Source organism: Cervus canadensis, chromosome 11 (assembly GCF_019320065.1).
Source record: "Cervus canadensis isolate Bull #8, Minnesota chromosome 11, ASM1932006v1, whole genome shotgun sequence".
NCBI lineage: Eukaryota > Metazoa > Chordata > Mammalia > Artiodactyla > Cervidae > Cervus > Cervus canadensis.
In genome coordinates this window covers 32,789,126-32,807,275 of record NC_057396.1, presented here as the reverse complement: position 1 = coordinate 32,807,275, position 18,150 = coordinate 32,789,126, and the positions used below count along the sequence as shown (strand labels likewise).

The window sequence follows — 18,150 nt, the reverse complement described above, 5'->3', positions numbered from 1 at the left end:
ATAGAAAATCTCCTTTTATTAATGAATTCATTCACTTAAGCTTATATAAAACTGTGTGAGTTGAAAAGAAAGAGAAAGAACTAACTCCAGTAAGTCTGTATTCAAAGAAAACTCCACCCACATAAACTCTCCATAACAAATCAATTTTTAAATCCTTAGGTTAGTGATCAACTTTTTTCCTCTTGAAAGTACTTGCTAAGCAAATAATAATACAAACAAGAATTTTATCATGTGGATAGACTTTTTGACTGATTAAACATTAAGGATAAGTCTTTTTTGCCAGGCATTGATGGAAGATAATGCTTAGGAAATTAACCTTTTTACATAATAATTGCCTTGCATCTTTGAAAAACTCCAGTAAGAAATATGAAGAGAGAGAGGCAGAGAACAGGGCAAAAGAAAAAGACGAAGGAAGGGAGAAAGAGAATGCAGAAAATGTTTTTATCTTTACTGGAAATATTTCACTCACATTTTAATCTTTGGCACTAGCAAAAATTTGGTGAAATGACAAGCATTTATACCCATACTCCATGATAACATAAAATATGTATTTCAGATAAAACTATGTGCTGAATATTATATAGAGACAAACGTACAATAAAATGCACTAGATTTTGTTGATTATTCAAACTTTACAAACTGAGCAGTTGCTAAAATATTTCTAAATGCTTGAGTAAATCGGTGGTTTTATTTTTTCCTGAATTATAAACATGACAATATTTCCCATCTTAAAGATTACTGTATTACAGAATAATAGCTAGTACTAATCTGTGCATAATTAGTACCATTTATGGACACTCCCTTGCTTCCCTGTATTTGAGACCACCACTCAATTCAAATTATGGCTTTATTTCCTGTTCTCCATATGTACTTAATTCCTTTAAATATTAACAAAGTGTACGCAAGAATACTGGAAGATGATAAAGCCTATCTTCTTGGTTATAAACAAGTTCAGAAAGCAGCTTTTGGGGGGAATATTCAAATTTATTAGCTGGTCTTAGCAAACTGCCCTCAAGCCCCACATTGTTTCCAATCTCAAGTTAAGAAGAATTTTTCTCCAATGGGCACTGAATCACTTTAATGTTGACTCTTGTGCAGCTCTACTCCACCTTCAAATGTAGCCAGTAAATTCAGCTTTACTACAGTTCTATAAAAATGTGAAAGAACCATAATAGCATCTAAAAAAGAGCTGTTGGCACTATATTAGTTTAGAGAAAACTCTAAACTGAATACTAATGCAAAATTTAATGATAGTTTGCCTAGTTGCCAAAAGAGTTACAATAATTATTTTGCCATAATGTAAAATTATCTTGAAGGCATCTGAGAATATTACTGTGTAAGAAACAGAAAAAGTCCCCGAAGTGTCATTGTTCTCATGAGGTTTTTCAATGTAAATAAATCATCGACATATTATCTTCACTGAAACACTGTCCTCTGATTAGAGGATTGCCTTAATGAGTGCAGAAACATTATAGAGAGACCACTCTGCTTCTTTAGTAAGTCAGCTTCCTTGACTGACGTCCAGTATGGATCCCAAATTCCACTTTACAGCAAATATCGTGATTGTGAGGTTCCAATAAAACATTCACACAGAATCAATACAATTTTACTTCCCTTTTCCCTTATTATCACAACCAAGTTTTTAGAGTTGAAAAGGAAACCAAGATCAAATTTAGATACGTTGTTTGAAATTAGCAAAGATGAAACACTTCAGTGCCAGACAAAAGCCCTGATTTTAAGAGTAGGTTTTTGCCTTCCCTGAAATGCCTAGCTCAGACAGTGTATTTTTATGACTGCAGATATTGGCATGTTTCACATTTAAGATTATGACACACCAACTTATTTTGAAATTTTTAAAATCCTCCACTGCACATGTTTCAAGTGCTTCATGACTATCACTGATAATTGAGCAATTAACTCGAAATTACCAAATGTGCTGTGATGGCACAATATGTAGTAAGTAACATGAAAAAATAAAGAGCAGAGGAACTTAGTACAGTGAAAAAAATTAATAAAGGGTAAAATAGGCCATAATAATAATAATAATAGTACTGAGTAAGTTTTAATGGTACCAGGTCTTAGTAGTTTAATGGTGCCAGTAAAATGGCTTAATGAAATAAGTCCAAAGTATTACAAATTTTTAGAGCAGTTTATTCTAGTGCTACAAAAAGGAAGTTTCTTTCTAAGTGGTCTTGTGTTATAAATACACAGGGATTCGTCCAAAAAGTAAGTGTGGGAGTTTCATTAGACAAAAAGGACAAAAAATTAGGTTAAAAATCCTGACAGGCAGATTGTTAAGAAACACAAACTTGCAAAAAAATAGATGCAGTTTTCCTTTAAGATAGACAAACTAAAACTCTAGGGCTAAAGATGATTCAAGAAGTCATCAAGCTATTGTGAACATGTCTGCAAATCAAAAATTAAGATACACGGCTTGACATCAAAAGGAAGGATGAAACTCAGCTATACTAGAAAAATCAGAATGCCTCTTCACTGTTCATCTCATCAAGGTCTCTAAAAGTGGACTTTTCTGGCTAAAACCATAGTATGACCATGAAGAGTAGTTCTTTAGTACTTAAATATAGCCAGTGAAGCAAATTCCATAAACCTAAATCCTACCTTATTTCGGTAGCAGGCCATCTTAAAAGTTTGCAAGAAAAACCAACAATTTAGAAAGTCAGAGAGTGAAAAGAGATTCAAAGTACAGCAAATACAAGGACAGTATTTAAAAACCTTTTTTTCTCACAATTCCAACAATATTGCTCAAAAACACCACTAGGAAATTAAAAATTGGCCAGGCTGTCCTTTCAGGTATAAATTAGAAACAGAAAGTGGAGAGAATAGAAAGAACAAGTATCTAAGCGCACCAGTATATAAAATTTAAAAGCTTAAAATGTAATGGATATACACATTCAAATTAGCAAACTGCTTTCAATTAAAGTAGATTTCTGACCACAGTTCACAAATGTATAGTAGCTGTATGTATTAATGTACATACTCCAAATGTCAGTATATCTCTAATTAACATGAGCACACAACTGTAAAACTGAGAAGGCACAATTTTAAATTCCTTACATTCCTGGCATTAATGCTTTCATGGGGCAGCTCCCGTTGTCATGGAAAATGGCATTCAAGCCCTATTTGTGGATTTTCACAGCTCATCTTTTTTATTTACCTGCTCTATGTCAAGATTAGCCTGGAATAATATTTTTAAAGATAATGCACTTAGACCTACTTGTCCTTAAAATCACAGATGTTCTCACTGAAGGAGCTTTGGTCTGGGCTATGCTCAGTTTGAAACAAATTTCTCTCCATTTTAAAATACCACAAAGAGATGATTTCATGATTCTTTTTGTTTGTTTCCTAAAAATCTATGCAATTCAAAAAATTTCAGCTGAAACATAGCATGTGGAGTTTGGAAATAAGGGGATAGGAAAATGCCAGGGAAGAGCAAATGATCCAGGAACATGAGGAAATAAAGTGATAGAAGGCTCTCCACAATCAGGGAGGACAATCTCCTCCCTGACTTAACTCTGCGTAAACTTTTCAAAAATATTTGTACAGCAACCAAGTAGAGACTGAGGTAGTGATCAAACAAGAGAAAGAGACCTACAACACTCTCTGAAAGAGGATAGATTGGTTTTATGGAAAAAGCACTAAATTTATACTAAATCCCTCAGTTTGAGTCCTGCTACTTTGCAAAAATAAGGATAATTCCTACTCACCCCAGAGTTTTATGAAATTTAGCCAATTAAATGTCTGCAAAAGCAAGTGTTATACCAAATTAAGGTATTGTTGTTATTATTAACTGAAGCATGGAGCTAAGCAATAATCACTTTTTATACTGGACAATAAAATAATTTTGGATCTTGCTATCAGAGACCACAAACGGAGACAAATTTTATAAAAAGGGAATTTGCTAGCAAATTTCTAAAAACACTTGGGAATCTGAAAAAGCAGGTCTATCTCTGTTTTGTTGTTGCTGATGTTTTTCACCAATCACTAACATGCAAAACAAGGTCTTCTTATACAATGCCTACTTTGGGGAAAAGAAAAAGGTGGTTTTATTTTCAAAAAAGAAAAAAAAAAAAACTGGAATAAAATGCTTTCAGCTTCCGAAAAGATAACAATTTTCCTTCACAGTGTTTTCCTACTCTAACCTAGGTAGTAGATATACGTAGGTAAGATTCTAATCCGTTCTCACACACCTTTGGTGTAGTCTATTCATTATGAATGTGCAAAACAATATCCCACCTTTCTTATCTCACAGACCAGCTTCTGCACACCTTACTGAGAAACCTTCCCATGGCCATGAGGTATAACTTTCTGCCTTAGATCATGTAGCAAATAAGCAGTTCCAAAATATGGAAATTAAAGTTCCTAAAAGAAGCCACTGTCACTGACCCCATTTGCTTGTTTTTAGGGTAAACTAAATAAATGTTTAGCTGCCTCAACATTCAGTGTAAGTGGTAGACAGTTTCTGCAATAATTAAAAGGAAATGCAAGCATTCTGGATGCCATGTTAATTTTATTTGACTTATCTTAGTCATGGTATCCTGCTACATTTCTTTAATAAGAAGCTTCCACAGTCTGAAGGGAGATGGCCCGTAACAAAGAGACCACGTGAGACCACTGACCAAAGAAACGATAAACTCCATAGCCTAAACTATTATTTAGAAATTCTCAAGTCTGAAAAACAATTACGTTAGGCATATGTGATTACTATGACTTTTATTTAAGTTATTAGACAAAATCTGACTAATCTGACTAGAAGCCTTTTGAGTTTTTTTAAGTCGAACTCCGGAAGTAACCATATGAAAACTATACCCACAGTGCCCCTTCCATTTTAGCCTCTCTCCTTTGTTGTTATCTAGTCACTAAGTCTTCTTGTCTCTTTTGCAACCTGTGAACCGTAGCCCACCAGGCTTCTCTGTCCATAGGACTTCCCAGGCAAGAATACTGGAGTGGGTTGCCATTTCCTTATCCAGGCGATCTTCCCAACCCAGGGATCAAACCCAATTCTCCTGCGTTGGCAGGTGAATTCTTTACCACTGAACCACCAGGAAAGCCCTCTCTGTTAGGTCACAAGAAAAAAATGTCAGCTAATTGGATCACCTCTGTTCAAAGCTAGTCTATGTATATCTGGTTGGGGGATTGTAGGAGAGGAGAAGCGAAAAATTCAGGAAATATAGCCTTGAGGTTATGAGAAATGTAAACTATATTTTAATTAAGGCCATCATGGTTGAAATCCTGGTAATTATCTTATGTTTGAAGCTTTAAAAAATTAATAATCCTAAAAACTTACCACAAGAAATGACTGAATGATATGAGAAAAGGGAGAAAGGAGGTAGAAGAAAGGATAAAACAACAATGACAGGATTTGTCAAATTTATTTTAACAAAGTTCAAAATTATTTCCCTCCACTCAGATTTCTAATAGGATAAGCTCAGCTCCTTGGAATCATCCTTTTTCTCAAGAGCCCTTCAAAGATACTTTACATTTCCCCATCTTCTTTGCCTCCTAATCCTCACTATGATACCTTGCAGAAATTGAAAGCTTATATTTAATCCAAATGAACCATGGAGTTTAATATTTTGTGTTTTACATGAGAATTAAGTCTACAAATAATAAAATGTGAATTTATAGTCTCATAAAACAGCATCTTATTTATTTTTAAAGCATTAACAATATACAAAATTTATTAAACTATATTAAATATTCACACCTAGTTTTTAAGATGGTTCAAAATACCTGCCCCAAATCAATGCTGCTACTGGAAGAAAGGTAAAACTGATTTCAAAGGAATTTTCACTGCTCTCCACCTTAAATACTGAATCACTTAAACTCTAATTTATAATATTACTTTTTTCCAAATACTTTCCTGGAAGTGTACTGCCTAAAGCTCCTTTATAGGGGTACAGAGAAGTTTCCTCTGTCTTTGTTGTTTTCAAATGTAAAAAACACCTTAGATACCAATGGTTTGCAACAATGTACACACATAAATCCCAGGAGGAGAAAATGGCACCCCACTCTAGTATGCTTGCTATAAAATCCCAAGAACAGAGGAACCTGGTGGGCTACAGTCCATGGGGTCGCAAGAAGTCAGACGTGACTGAAGCAACTGAGCACACACTCACACACACACACACACATCTTAAACTCAACTTACTTAAATGTGATCTTATATACTTACGGACATTTTTAATATCTGCCACACACTCTAAACTACTTTTATATCAATAAATATATAACAATATAAAGTATTTTCATTGGCCAAAGTTCAATTTTTTTTTCTTGAAATTGACATTCTTTCCTGAGAAAAAGTATCTTTGTTCTTCAAAATACTATTTAAAATATAACAGCATTTTGACGATGGCGAAGAAGGTAGGAGGAATACTTCGATTCTGATATACATTATACATTCACTAAATGAGTCTTTGGTTCCTTAGTACATAATCTCCTCATGTACTGACAGCACTTTGAATTCTGTATCATCTCACATCTTTTCAATGAGTGCAGGCTCACAGCACTTTTCAAGTCCAGACAACCAGAAGTTATCAGGGTAAATTATTCATGTGTATATAGACTAGCCCCTTTAATTTAATCCATTCCTACAATTGAGCCCCATCTTCAAATAGTAAGATACTTATTGTTTTAGTCTATTTTAATTGGCCCTGCCATTGTGTTATTTCACTGAAAGTCACAACAAATTGAGGATTTTTTTTTTGCCAGCTGATATTCTTCTACACTCCTTTTAAGAAAACACTTTTAAAAAAACTAATAATACTTTTAAAACACTGTAACTGTTTAATTACACAAAGAGAAGAGTAATAAGAATAATAAATGAACCAATACTTACAAATACGCACAAAAAAATCAGCCCCAGCACCCAGAAATCACTGGTAAATTGCTTTTGAATTCATGAAAGTGACCTGAAAGTTTAGAAAGAAAACGAAATGAAAATGGATTAGTAAATTGTATTTACATGCTTTATTAAAGAATACATTCTGGCTACAAATTATACTATTTTTAACTCAGGCAGTGGTCTACTGTAACAATTTTTTCCATGATAATACCAAAAAAAACCAATTATTTCATTGTTCATCACAGAAGAATACAACATCTCCATTATGGCTTTTAAAATATTGTCAGTAATAAAGTAGGTGTTTAAAAATATGAATAACTAAAAACAAAAGCAAGAAAAAATTTAAGGCAGTAAAGGCTTATAAGTTACATTTGAAAAACATGATTAATTTATGTCTGCAAGTGAAAATGAATTAGCTTCACAGAAGATAACTTGAATATGTCCAATAGAACATAACTTGTAGGTAGAATAAATAAGAAAAGATGCAGTTTTAGTTCTACCTAAGATGTGGAATCCATTTAGATGCTTAGGCTATATACAAGGCATTCTGTATGAGCCACAATTCAATACAAAATTCTCTTCCTTGCACACACTTTAGTTTTGGCTGAAGAGGTAACAGATGCAACTCAAACACACAGAGCTAGCCTTGTAAAAAGTTTTAACTAGCACAATGACTCACTTTATGCCTCTAAATATCTATGGTTTCCTCTCTCCAGAAGCCCCATGCATTAGAAGGTAGTTTGGTAGTTTATTTTTATTGTTTGGTCTAAATACAGCACATTTTTGGTTCCATGAAAACAAAGAAACTTTGTTGCAAAAGCTGTATTCTTTCCAAAATGTGAGGATGGCTATGAGTGGTGTTCAACTGAAAATAATAATGGAACTTGGGTTCCTAATTTAGGTCAGAAACTTTCCTAGACTCTGGGAATTGGTTTGATTCAATCCACATATTTTAAATTCAGCCAGTAAACATCTAGGTTAGTTAGCTAACCTAGATTTAAATCTAGTTAGCTAACTAGATTTGAATAAAATTCATTTAGGAGAAAAGGTAAAGAAAAAAAATGGATCTCATTCAACATCATTTATAGGAACTACTACTTCCAACACTGCATTTATAGCATAAATGGCCATAATAGATTATTTTTGTTGTTGCTGTTGTTCTTCAGTCACTCAGGCATGTCTGACTCTTTGCGATCCCATGGACTGCAGCACGCCAGGCTTCCCTGTCCTTCACCATCTCCCTGAGTTTGCTCAAACTCATGTCCACTGAGTCGATGATGGCATCCAACCATCTCACCCTCTGTTGCCCCATTCTCCTCCCACCCTCAATCATGATAGATTAGGTACTGGGATCCGGAATTAAGTTGAGATATGAAATAAATACATGGCTGATTCATGTCAATGTATGACAAAACCCACTACAATACTGTAAAGTAATTAGCCTCCAACTAACAAAAATAAATGAAAAAAAAAAGAAATAAACAATTCAGCCCTTCCCCAGCTCCTATAACATGGTTTGCCTAAGTGACCCATACTATTTATCCAATTTTCTAGTCAGGATTGATAAGTAATGAAGTCCTGGGCATTTAGTTAGCTTTAACATCCATGAGTAAGACATCCATTAAGTCTCCTCAACCAGACCTCCTCCTCTGGTAGGAAGTGATGACGCAGGCTTCCCCAATCCAGTTTCACCAGTTTCCAACAACTCATTATTTCTATGGACGCAAGAAGTACAGGAGAGTCTGCCCAGAGGAAGGTAGTTCTGTCAATTATTTTTGGTATTACACCCTTTCCCCCTCATGGCTTTGTGATGTTTCAGGATTCAGGAGAACAGTTTTAGGTGGGACACCACCTAAGCCCACATAGGGACAACCCTATGTGGACACTCTGTGTACTAGTCAAAACCAGCAAATAATGCTGGTTCTGATATAAGCTATTCTCACATTTTATCCAACGCTGAATTATAAATCGTAACTATTAAGTTATCCAAAAAATAAATCTCCAGCACAATGCTATATATCTAAAAGCCTAAACGTTGCAAGAACCCAAAAGGGTTCTTAAGCACTCACATATTATTAAAATGATCTCACCTGTGTTTCTAGCAACTATCCTAAAAAAGCATAAATTGGAATTATGCAACATACACAATACATCCCATTTCTTCATTTATATTGAAACAATGAAGGACAAAATAAATCAGTTCGGTATCAGCTCAGTTGCTCACTTGTGCCCGACTCTTTGTGACCCCATGAACCGCAGCACGCCAGGCCTCCCTGTCCATCACCAAATCCCGGAGTTTACCCAAACTCATGTCCATTGAGTCGGTGATGCCATCTAACCATCTCATCCTCTGTCATCCCCTTCTCCTCCTGCCTTCAATCTTTCCCAACATCAGGGTCTTTTCAAAAGAGTCAACTCTTTGCATCAGGTGGCCAAAATACTGGAGCTTCAGCTTTAACATCAGTCCTTCCAAAGAACACCCAGGACTGATCTCCTTTAGGATGGACTGGTTGGATCTCCTTGCAGTCCAAGGGACTCTCAAAAGTCTTCTCCAACACCACAGTTCAAAAGCATCAATTCTTCACACTCAGCTATCTTTATAGTCCAACTCTCACATCCATACATGACTACTGGAAAAACCATAGCCTTGACTAGACAGACTTTTGTTGACAAAGTAATGTCTCTGCTTTTTACTATGCTGTCTAGGTTGGTCATAACTTTCCTTCCAAGGAGTAAGCGTCTTTCAATTTCATGGCTGCAGTCACCATCTGCAGTGATTTTGGAGCCCCCCAAAATAAAGTCTGACACTGTTTCCACTGTTTCCCCATCTATTTGCCATGAAATGATGGGACCAGATGCCATGACCTTAGTTTTCTGAATGTTGAGCTTTAAGCCAACTTTTTTACTCTCCTTTTTCACTTTCATCAAGAGGGTCTTTAGTTCTTCTTCACTTTCTGCCATAAGGGTGGTGTCATCTGCATATCTGAGGTTATTGCTATTTCTCCCAGCAATCTTGATTCCAGCTTGTGCTTCATCCATCCCAGCATTTCTCAAAATAAAATGCATCCATAAAATATTGTGACTGACATGTCTCACTTTTGAAATCATTGGACTCTTTAGTAGTTAAGATTACTAACTCTGGAAATATTTTAAATTTAGAGTAAGTCAGATTGCAGAGATTTGGGACAAATAACATTTTAACATGGGCTTCCCAGTAGCTCAGTGGTAAAGAATCTGCCTGCCAATACATGAGATGTAGGTTGAATCCCTGGGGTTGGGAAGGTCCCTTAGAGAAGGAAATGGCAACCCACTCCAGAATTCTTGCCTGGGAAATTCCATGGACAGAGGAGCCAGGCAGGTCACAGTCCATGGGGTCACGAAAGAGTCAGATACAGTGAATTAACAACAACAAACAATACTTTAACATAAGTCAATATGAAATCAATAAATCTCATTTGTCATATCAATCTAATCTTGCTGCATATTTTAAAAGCAACTCTGAATTTCATTATCAACTGATTTATACCATGGATGAATTTTGTAGCAAACAAGTTAAAAAGTACAAACTTCAAAAATTACCAAGTTCATTATTATAAAAATAAATACTAAGTGAAGTAAGTCAGAAAAAGACAAATACCATATGAGATGATTCATATGTGAAATCTAATTTTTAAAAATATAAAATGAACTTATTTACAAAACAGAAACAGTCTTACAGATTTGAGAACAAATTTAGGGTTACCAAAGAGGATTCCTAGGGGGAAGGGATAACTCAGGAGCTTGGATTGAACAAACGCACACTACTATGTGTAAGACAGATAACCAACAAGGACCTACTGTATAGTGCAGGAAATTCTACTCAATATTCTGTAACAACCTATATGAGAAAAGAATCTATGGAAGAATGAATAAACATATATACATAACTGAATCACTTTGCTGTGCAACTGAAACTAACACAACATTGAAAATTAACAAAAAAAAAGAAAGAAAATTAACCAATAAAATTTAAACATAGACTTTAAAGCATACTTCCTTCTGTAGAGAATTTAGAAATAAGCGACATTTTATGATGAGCAAAGGATTAAGAATTAACTCACAAGAATTAGTACACAATTTGAAGTAAGCTACTTATTTAAGAACTATTAATAGACTAGCTTAAGCTGAAAAAACATTTCCAGAGTTTTTTTCCAGTCTCCACTTTGGTCCTGAGGAACAGCAAAAAAGTAAGAAGATAGAGATGGAAATACCATCTGCTCTGGAAAATCACAATCTTTTAGTAAAATGAATCTTCAGAACACCCAATCACCATGGATTATTCTATTCCTCTACTAGTTCATTCATGCATTCAGCAAATATTGATCATGGATAAAGATTGCAGTGGACAATATAAACATAAATTTTGTAAATAAAATTACACTGTCAACTAAAACTAATACAGTGCTATCTGTCAATTACATCTCAATTTACAAATAAATATACTGCAAAGAAATAGAAGAAAACAATAGAATGGGAAAGACTACAGATCTCTTCAAGAAATTAGAGATACAAAGGGAATATTTCATGCAAAGATGGGCACAATTAAGGACAGAAATGGTATGGACCTAACAGAAGCAGAAGAGATTAAGAAGAGGTGGCAAGAACACACAGAAGAACTATACAAAAAAGATCTTCATGACCCAGATAACCACGATGCTGTGATCACTCACCTAGAGCCAGACATCCTGGAATGCAAAGTCAAGTGGGCCTCAGGAAGCATCACAATGAACAAAGCTAGAGGAGGTGATGGAATTCCTATTTTGCTATTCCAAATCATAAAAGATGATGCTATGAAAGTGCTGCACTTAATATGCCAGCAAATTTGGAAAACTCAGCAGTGGCCACAGGACTGGAAAAGGTCAGTTTTCATTCCAATCCCAAGGAAAGGCAATGCCAAAGAATGTTCAAATTACTGCACAATTTCTCTCATCTCACTTGCTAGCAAAGTAATGCTCAAAATTCTCCAAGCCAGGCTTCAACAGTACATGAACCATGAACTTCCAGATGTTCAAGCTGGTTTTAGAAAAGGCAGAGGAACCAGAGATCAAATTGCCAACACCCTCTAGATCATCAAAAAAGCAAAAGAGTTCCAGAAAAAAACATCTACTTCTGCTTTACTGACTATGCCAAAACCTTTGACTGCATGGATCACAACAAACTGTGGAAAATCTTCAAGAGATGGGAACACCAGACCACCTGACCTCCCTCCTAAGAAATCTGTATGCAGGTCAAGAAGCAACAGTTAGAACTGAACATGGAACAACAGACTGGTTCCAAACAGTAAAGGAGTACGTCAAGGCTATATATTGTCACCATGTTTATTTAACTTATTTGCAGAGTACATCACGAGAAACACTAGGCTGGATGAAGCACAAGCTGGAATCAAGATTGCCAGGAGAAGTATCAATAACCTCAGATACGCAGAAGACACCACCCTTACGGCAGAAAGCGAAGAAGAAATAATGAGCCTCTTGATGAAAGTGAAACAGGAGAGTGAAAAAGTTGGCTTAAAACTCAACAATCAGAAAACTAAGACCATGGCATCTAGTCCCATCACTTCACGGCAAATAATAGATGGGGAAACAATGGAAATAGTGACAGACTTTATTTTGGGAGGCTCCAAAATCACTGCAGATGGTAACTGCAGTAATGAAATTAAAACATGCTTGCTCCTTGGAAAAGTTATGACCAACCTACACAGCAAATTAAAAGGCAGAGACATTACTTTGCCAACAAAGGTCTGTCTAGTCAAGGCTATGGTTTTTTCAGTAGTCATATATGGATGTGAGAGTTGGACTATAAAGAAACCTGAGTGCCAAAGAATTGATGCTTTTGAACTGCGGTGTTGGAGAAGACTCTTGAGAGTCCCTTGGACTGCAAGGAGATACAACCAGTCCATCCTAAAGGAAATCAGTCCTGAATATTCACTGGAAGGACTGATGCTCAAACTGAAGCTCCAATACTTTGGCTATCTGATGCGAAGAACTGACTCATTTGAAAAGACCCTGATGCTGGGAAAGATTGAGGGCAGGAGGAGAAGGGGACGACAGAGGATGAGATGGTTGGATGGCATCACCGACTGGATGGACATGAGTTTGATTAAGCTCTGGGAGTTGGTGATGGACAGGGAAGCCTGGCATGCTGCAGTCCATGGGGTCACAAAGAGTTGGACATGACTGAGCAACTGAACTGAACTGAACTGAACATATTTTTTTAATCATGGCCTTTGTCCTAAAAGATTTTTCAAACAATAATCCAACCTGGACAACAGACTACTATATGTGACCATGAAGCTGACATTCTCCGTATTATCTGGCTGTCAAATCTTTTTCACATTCTTAATTTACTAAGTAAAAAGTACATGGCTACAAACACTTCAATATAAAAATGTACAAAGAATATAAAGAGGAAATCTACAATTGAAGAAATGTAATGTTTAATAACAAAAATATGTACAGTTTCCCTAATAATCAGCTAACGATAAATAAAATATTTTCACCTACAATATTGGCAAAATATCTTCTAAACTGGGAAAAACTAGCATTTGTGAGGATGGGGAAAAAAGTCACTTTCATGTATTATAAATTGGGTACAACTTTACTGAATGGCAATTTGATAGAAACTGTTAATAATTTTAACATCAATATCCTCTGAGTTTGCAAGGCTACTTCCAATAATTATCCTAAGGAACTAATCACAAAAATGTTAAAAGACATATACATGTAATATGCATGTTCATTACACCATTTTCTAACAACACAAAACTGGAAATACTCTATTACCTGCATGAATAAATTATGGTACATATATATAACCCTACTCTGTACTCATTAAAAAATTATTATATAAATCTGTATTGACACAAAAAGATGGTCACAAAATATTGTTGAATAAAAGAATGTAACATGTATAGTAAGAGCCAATTTATATTACTAGAAAATCAAATGTGTATGTATATATGTACACATGCACACAAAGTAAAATACTATTTAACAAAAATGTTAACACTGAGTGAGAGCTGGGATTATTTTTGCTTTTTTATTCTTATAAGCTGGTGTTATTTAGATTTTTTTTTATCCTTAACATGTCTAATTTGTCCCAGAACAATAAAGCTATTTCTAAAATTCACTATATCATTTATACATTCAAAAGTAGTCACCAGATCCAGAATAACTTGCTGTTAATCTAGTAGCAAAAGCAAGGCATTAGTATTAGTTACAAAAAGAAAAACCTCTGAATTACAAGGCAACTTCAAACAAGTATCTTGACATTGAATGAAGAAATCATAAACATTTTCGCAAAGCATGTCCCTTCTCTATCAAAAATAGGTTATAGATCAAAGGTAAACAGCAAATAAAAACACTGCCACCTCCCTGCATAATTAGACCTTAAAAGCTTTCAAGCTAAATTTTTAAATCCTGCTTAAAGCTGTCTCTAAACCACACCCATTTCTCTTTTAAATCCCCATCCTTTTTTTTTTTTTTTAAGCAAGAAGATTCAAGTGAGTGGTTGGATTAAATGACCTTCCAACTCTGAGACTCAATAATCTAAGGCATTTTTTCAAAGTAACAAAATACCTTCCAAAACACCTGTAACAAAATTTTGCCTACCTTTGTATTAAATTATAGCATCGCATGTTTAAAACTCAAGTCAAAGATTGATCCATTGATTTCATGATGTTTATATAACATTATACGTAAGCCAATGAACTAAAACAACTACCTTTAAAGCATTTATTTTCTCAACTAACTTTTGGAAAGATACCAATGCCTGGTCTTTTATACAACAAAATAAAAATTAGAGAGACATTACAAAATACCCTATAGGCAAATTTAAATGGGTTCTCCTGGAGATGTGATTTTTGCATTAAAATTGCTCTCTCTCCCAAGTTGCATTAATTTTAAAAAAATGCAAAACCCTTCTTAATAATATCTTTTGCTCTATAAAGCATCACTATGCTGAAGCAGTGTTTCTTGAACTCCATCACTTCTTTCCTTTTTCTCTTAATAATTATAATTATGTAGAATTTAAACTATGAAATATGAAAAATCAAATGTGAAATTCATCTTGCAAAGGAACTGACACAAAGCTAATGCAAAATTTTGTAAAAATGCAATGGCTAACAAGAATAGCTCTTCACAATAGTGAAGGGGGAAATGAGGTTTAACTCACTTAAAGCAAAAGTTGGAGTATTTCTGTTGTATCAATGAAGACAACTTAGACGCCACCTAGCATAGCTAACACTCCGCTTTCCTGGAACAAGAATTTATTTCCGCAATGAATTTGGAATTCCCCCTATTCTGAAACAAGCCCCACAGGTAGCCACGACTGAAGCATATTGCTACTTGCCTATTTACGTTTTCTATGTTGCTCAGTCTACATCTTCAGTATGAGTCCAGTACTAAGTGCCACAATTTAGAAGGGAAGTTGACAAGCATTCAGAAGAGAATGGCTAAGAAGCCTCACACGAAATGAATAGATTCAAGGGATCAGAACTTGTAAACAGAGTGCCTGAAAAACTATGAGCGGAGGGCCATAATATTGTACAGGAGGCAGTGAACAAAACCATCCCCCCAAAAAAGAAAAGCAAGAAGGCAAAGTGACTGAGGAGGCTCTACAAATAGCTAAATAAAAAAGAGAAGCGAAAAGCAAGAAAGAAAGGTAAAGGTATATCCAACTGAATGCATATTTCCAAAGAATAGCAAGGAGAGACAAGAAGGCCTTCTCCAATGAACAGAGTATAAAACGAGAAGAGAACAGAAGGGGAAAGACTAGAGATCTCTTCAGGAAAATTGGAGATATCAAGGGAACATTTTGCTGAAAGATGGGCACAATAAAGGACATAAACAGTAGAGACCTAGTAGACGCTGAAGAGATCAAGAAGAGATGGAAAGAATACATGGAAGAGCTCCACAAAAAAGATCCAAATGAACCAGATTACTACAATGGTGTGGTCAGCCACCCAGAGCCAGACATTCTGGAGAACGAAGTCAAGTGGGCCATAGGAAACATTGATGTTCATAAAGCTGGTGGATGTGATGGAATTCCAGTAGAACTATTCAAGCCTTAACGGATGATGCCATCAAAGTGTTGCATTCAACATGCCAGCAAATCTGGAAGACCCAGCAGTGGCCACAGGACTGGAAAAGATAAATCCTCATCCCAATTCCCAAGAAAGGTAGTACTAAAGAATGTGCTAATCATCAGACAATTTAACTCACCTCTCATACTAGTAAAGTCATGCTTAAAATCTTGCATGTTAGGCTTCAGCATTATGCAAACCAAGAACTTCCAGATGTCCAAGCTGGGTTTACAAAAGGAAGAGGAACCAGAGGTCAAATTGCCAACATTCATTGGATCATAGAGAAAGCTAGGAAATTCCAGAAAAACATCTATCTCTGTTTCACTGATTATACCAAAGCCTTTGACTATGTGGATCATAATAAACTGTGGAAAGCTATGAAAGGGATGTGAATACCAGACTATCTTACCTGTCTCCTGAGAAACCAGTATGCAGGTCAAGAAGCAGCAGTTAGAACCCATATGGAATAACTGATAGATTCAAGAATGAGAAAGGAGTACGACAGGGCTGTCTGCTGTCACCCTGATCATTTAAACTACACACTGTGCACCTCATGAATTATAAGCTGGAATCAAGATAGGCAGGAGAAACATCAACAACCTCAGATATGTGGATGATACCACACTGATGGCGGAAAGCGAAGAAGAACTAAATAGCCTCCTCATGAGGGTGAAGGAGGAGAGTGAAAGAGGCGACTTAAAACTAAAACAAACAAACAAAAAAACTAAGATGATGGCATCCAGCCCCACTACTTCATGGCAAATAGAGGCAGAAAAGGTGGAAGCAGTGAGAGATTCCATAAGCCCCTTATCCTTGTTCATCAGAGGGTAGACAGGATGAAAACCACAATCACAGAAAACTAACCAAACTGATCACATGGATCACAGCCTTGTCTAACTCAATGAAACTATGAGCCATGCTGTGTAGGGCCACCCAAGACAGACAGGTCATGGTGGACAATTCTGACAAAACGTGGTCCACTGGAGAAGGAAATGACAAAACACTCAGTATTCTTGCCTTGAGAACCCCAAGAACAGTATGAAAAGGCAAAAAGATATGACACAGAAAGATGAACTCCCCAGGTCCGTAGATGCCCATCTGCCACTAGAGAAGAGTGGAGAAATAACTCCAGAAAGAAAAAAACAGACAGAACCAAAGCAAAAATAACACCCAGTTGTGGATGTAATTGGTGATGGAAGTAAAGTCCAATCATTTAAAGAACAATACTGCATATTGACTATGAGGGTTACTCCATTTCTTCCAAGGGATTCTTGCTCACATTAGTAGACAGAATGATCATCTGAATTATCAAAGTAAATTGGAAGTGGTCAAACAGGAGATGGCAGGAGTGAACACTGATTTCAGGAATGAGTGAACTGAAATGAACTGGGATGGGCGAATTTAATTCAGATGATCATTCTATCTACTAATGTGAGCAAGAATCCCTTGGAAGAAATGGAGTAACCCTCATAGTCAATAAGAGTCTGATAGGCAGTACTTGGGTGCAATCTCAAAAAAAAAAAAAAAAAAAAACAACCAGAATGATCTCTGTTAATTTCCAAGAAAACCATTCAAAATCACAATAATCCAAGTCTATGCCCCAACCAGTAATGCTGAAGAAGTTGAAGTTGAATGGTTCTATGATGACCTACAAGACCTTCTAGAACTAATATCCAAAAAAGATGTCCTTCTCATCATAGGGGACTTGAATGCAAAAGTAGGAAGTCAAGAGATACCTGGAGCACCAGGCAAGTTTGGCCTTGGAGTACAAAATGAAGCAGGACAAAGGCTAACAGAGTTTTCCTAGAGAACACACTGGTCATAGCAAACACCCCCTTCCAACAACACAAAAGACAACTCTACACAGGGACATCACCAGATGGTAGATACCGAAGTCAGACTCATTATATTCTTTGCAGCCGAAGACGGAGAAGCTCTATACAGTCAGCAAAAAAAAGACTGGGAGCTGATTGTGGCTCAGACCAAGAACTCTGTATTGCAAAATTCAGACTTAAATTGAAGAAAGTAGGGAAAACCATTAGACCATTCAGGTATGACCTAAATCAAACCCCTCACGATTATACAGTAGAAGTGAAACAGATTCAAGTGATTAGATCTGATAGACAGAGGGCCTGAAGAATCAAGAGCATCCCCAAGAAAAAGA

General features: G+C 35.9%; 1 protein-coding gene across 12 annotated transcripts in view; it reads right to left on the bottom strand.

Moving 5' to 3' along the window:
* The window catches only part of SOX6 (SRY-box transcription factor 6), a 672,686-nt gene that overhangs the window by 523,833 nt on the left and 130,703 nt on the right, over positions 1 to 18,150 (bottom strand). For all 12 annotated transcript variants that reach the window (XM_043481411.1, XM_043481400.1, XM_043481420.1 and 9 more), the window contains exon 2: positions 6,860 to 6,932. The gene's annotated coding sequence lies outside the window, so the exon portion shown is untranslated. The remainder of the gene's footprint in view (positions 1 to 6,859; positions 6,933 to 18,150) is intronic.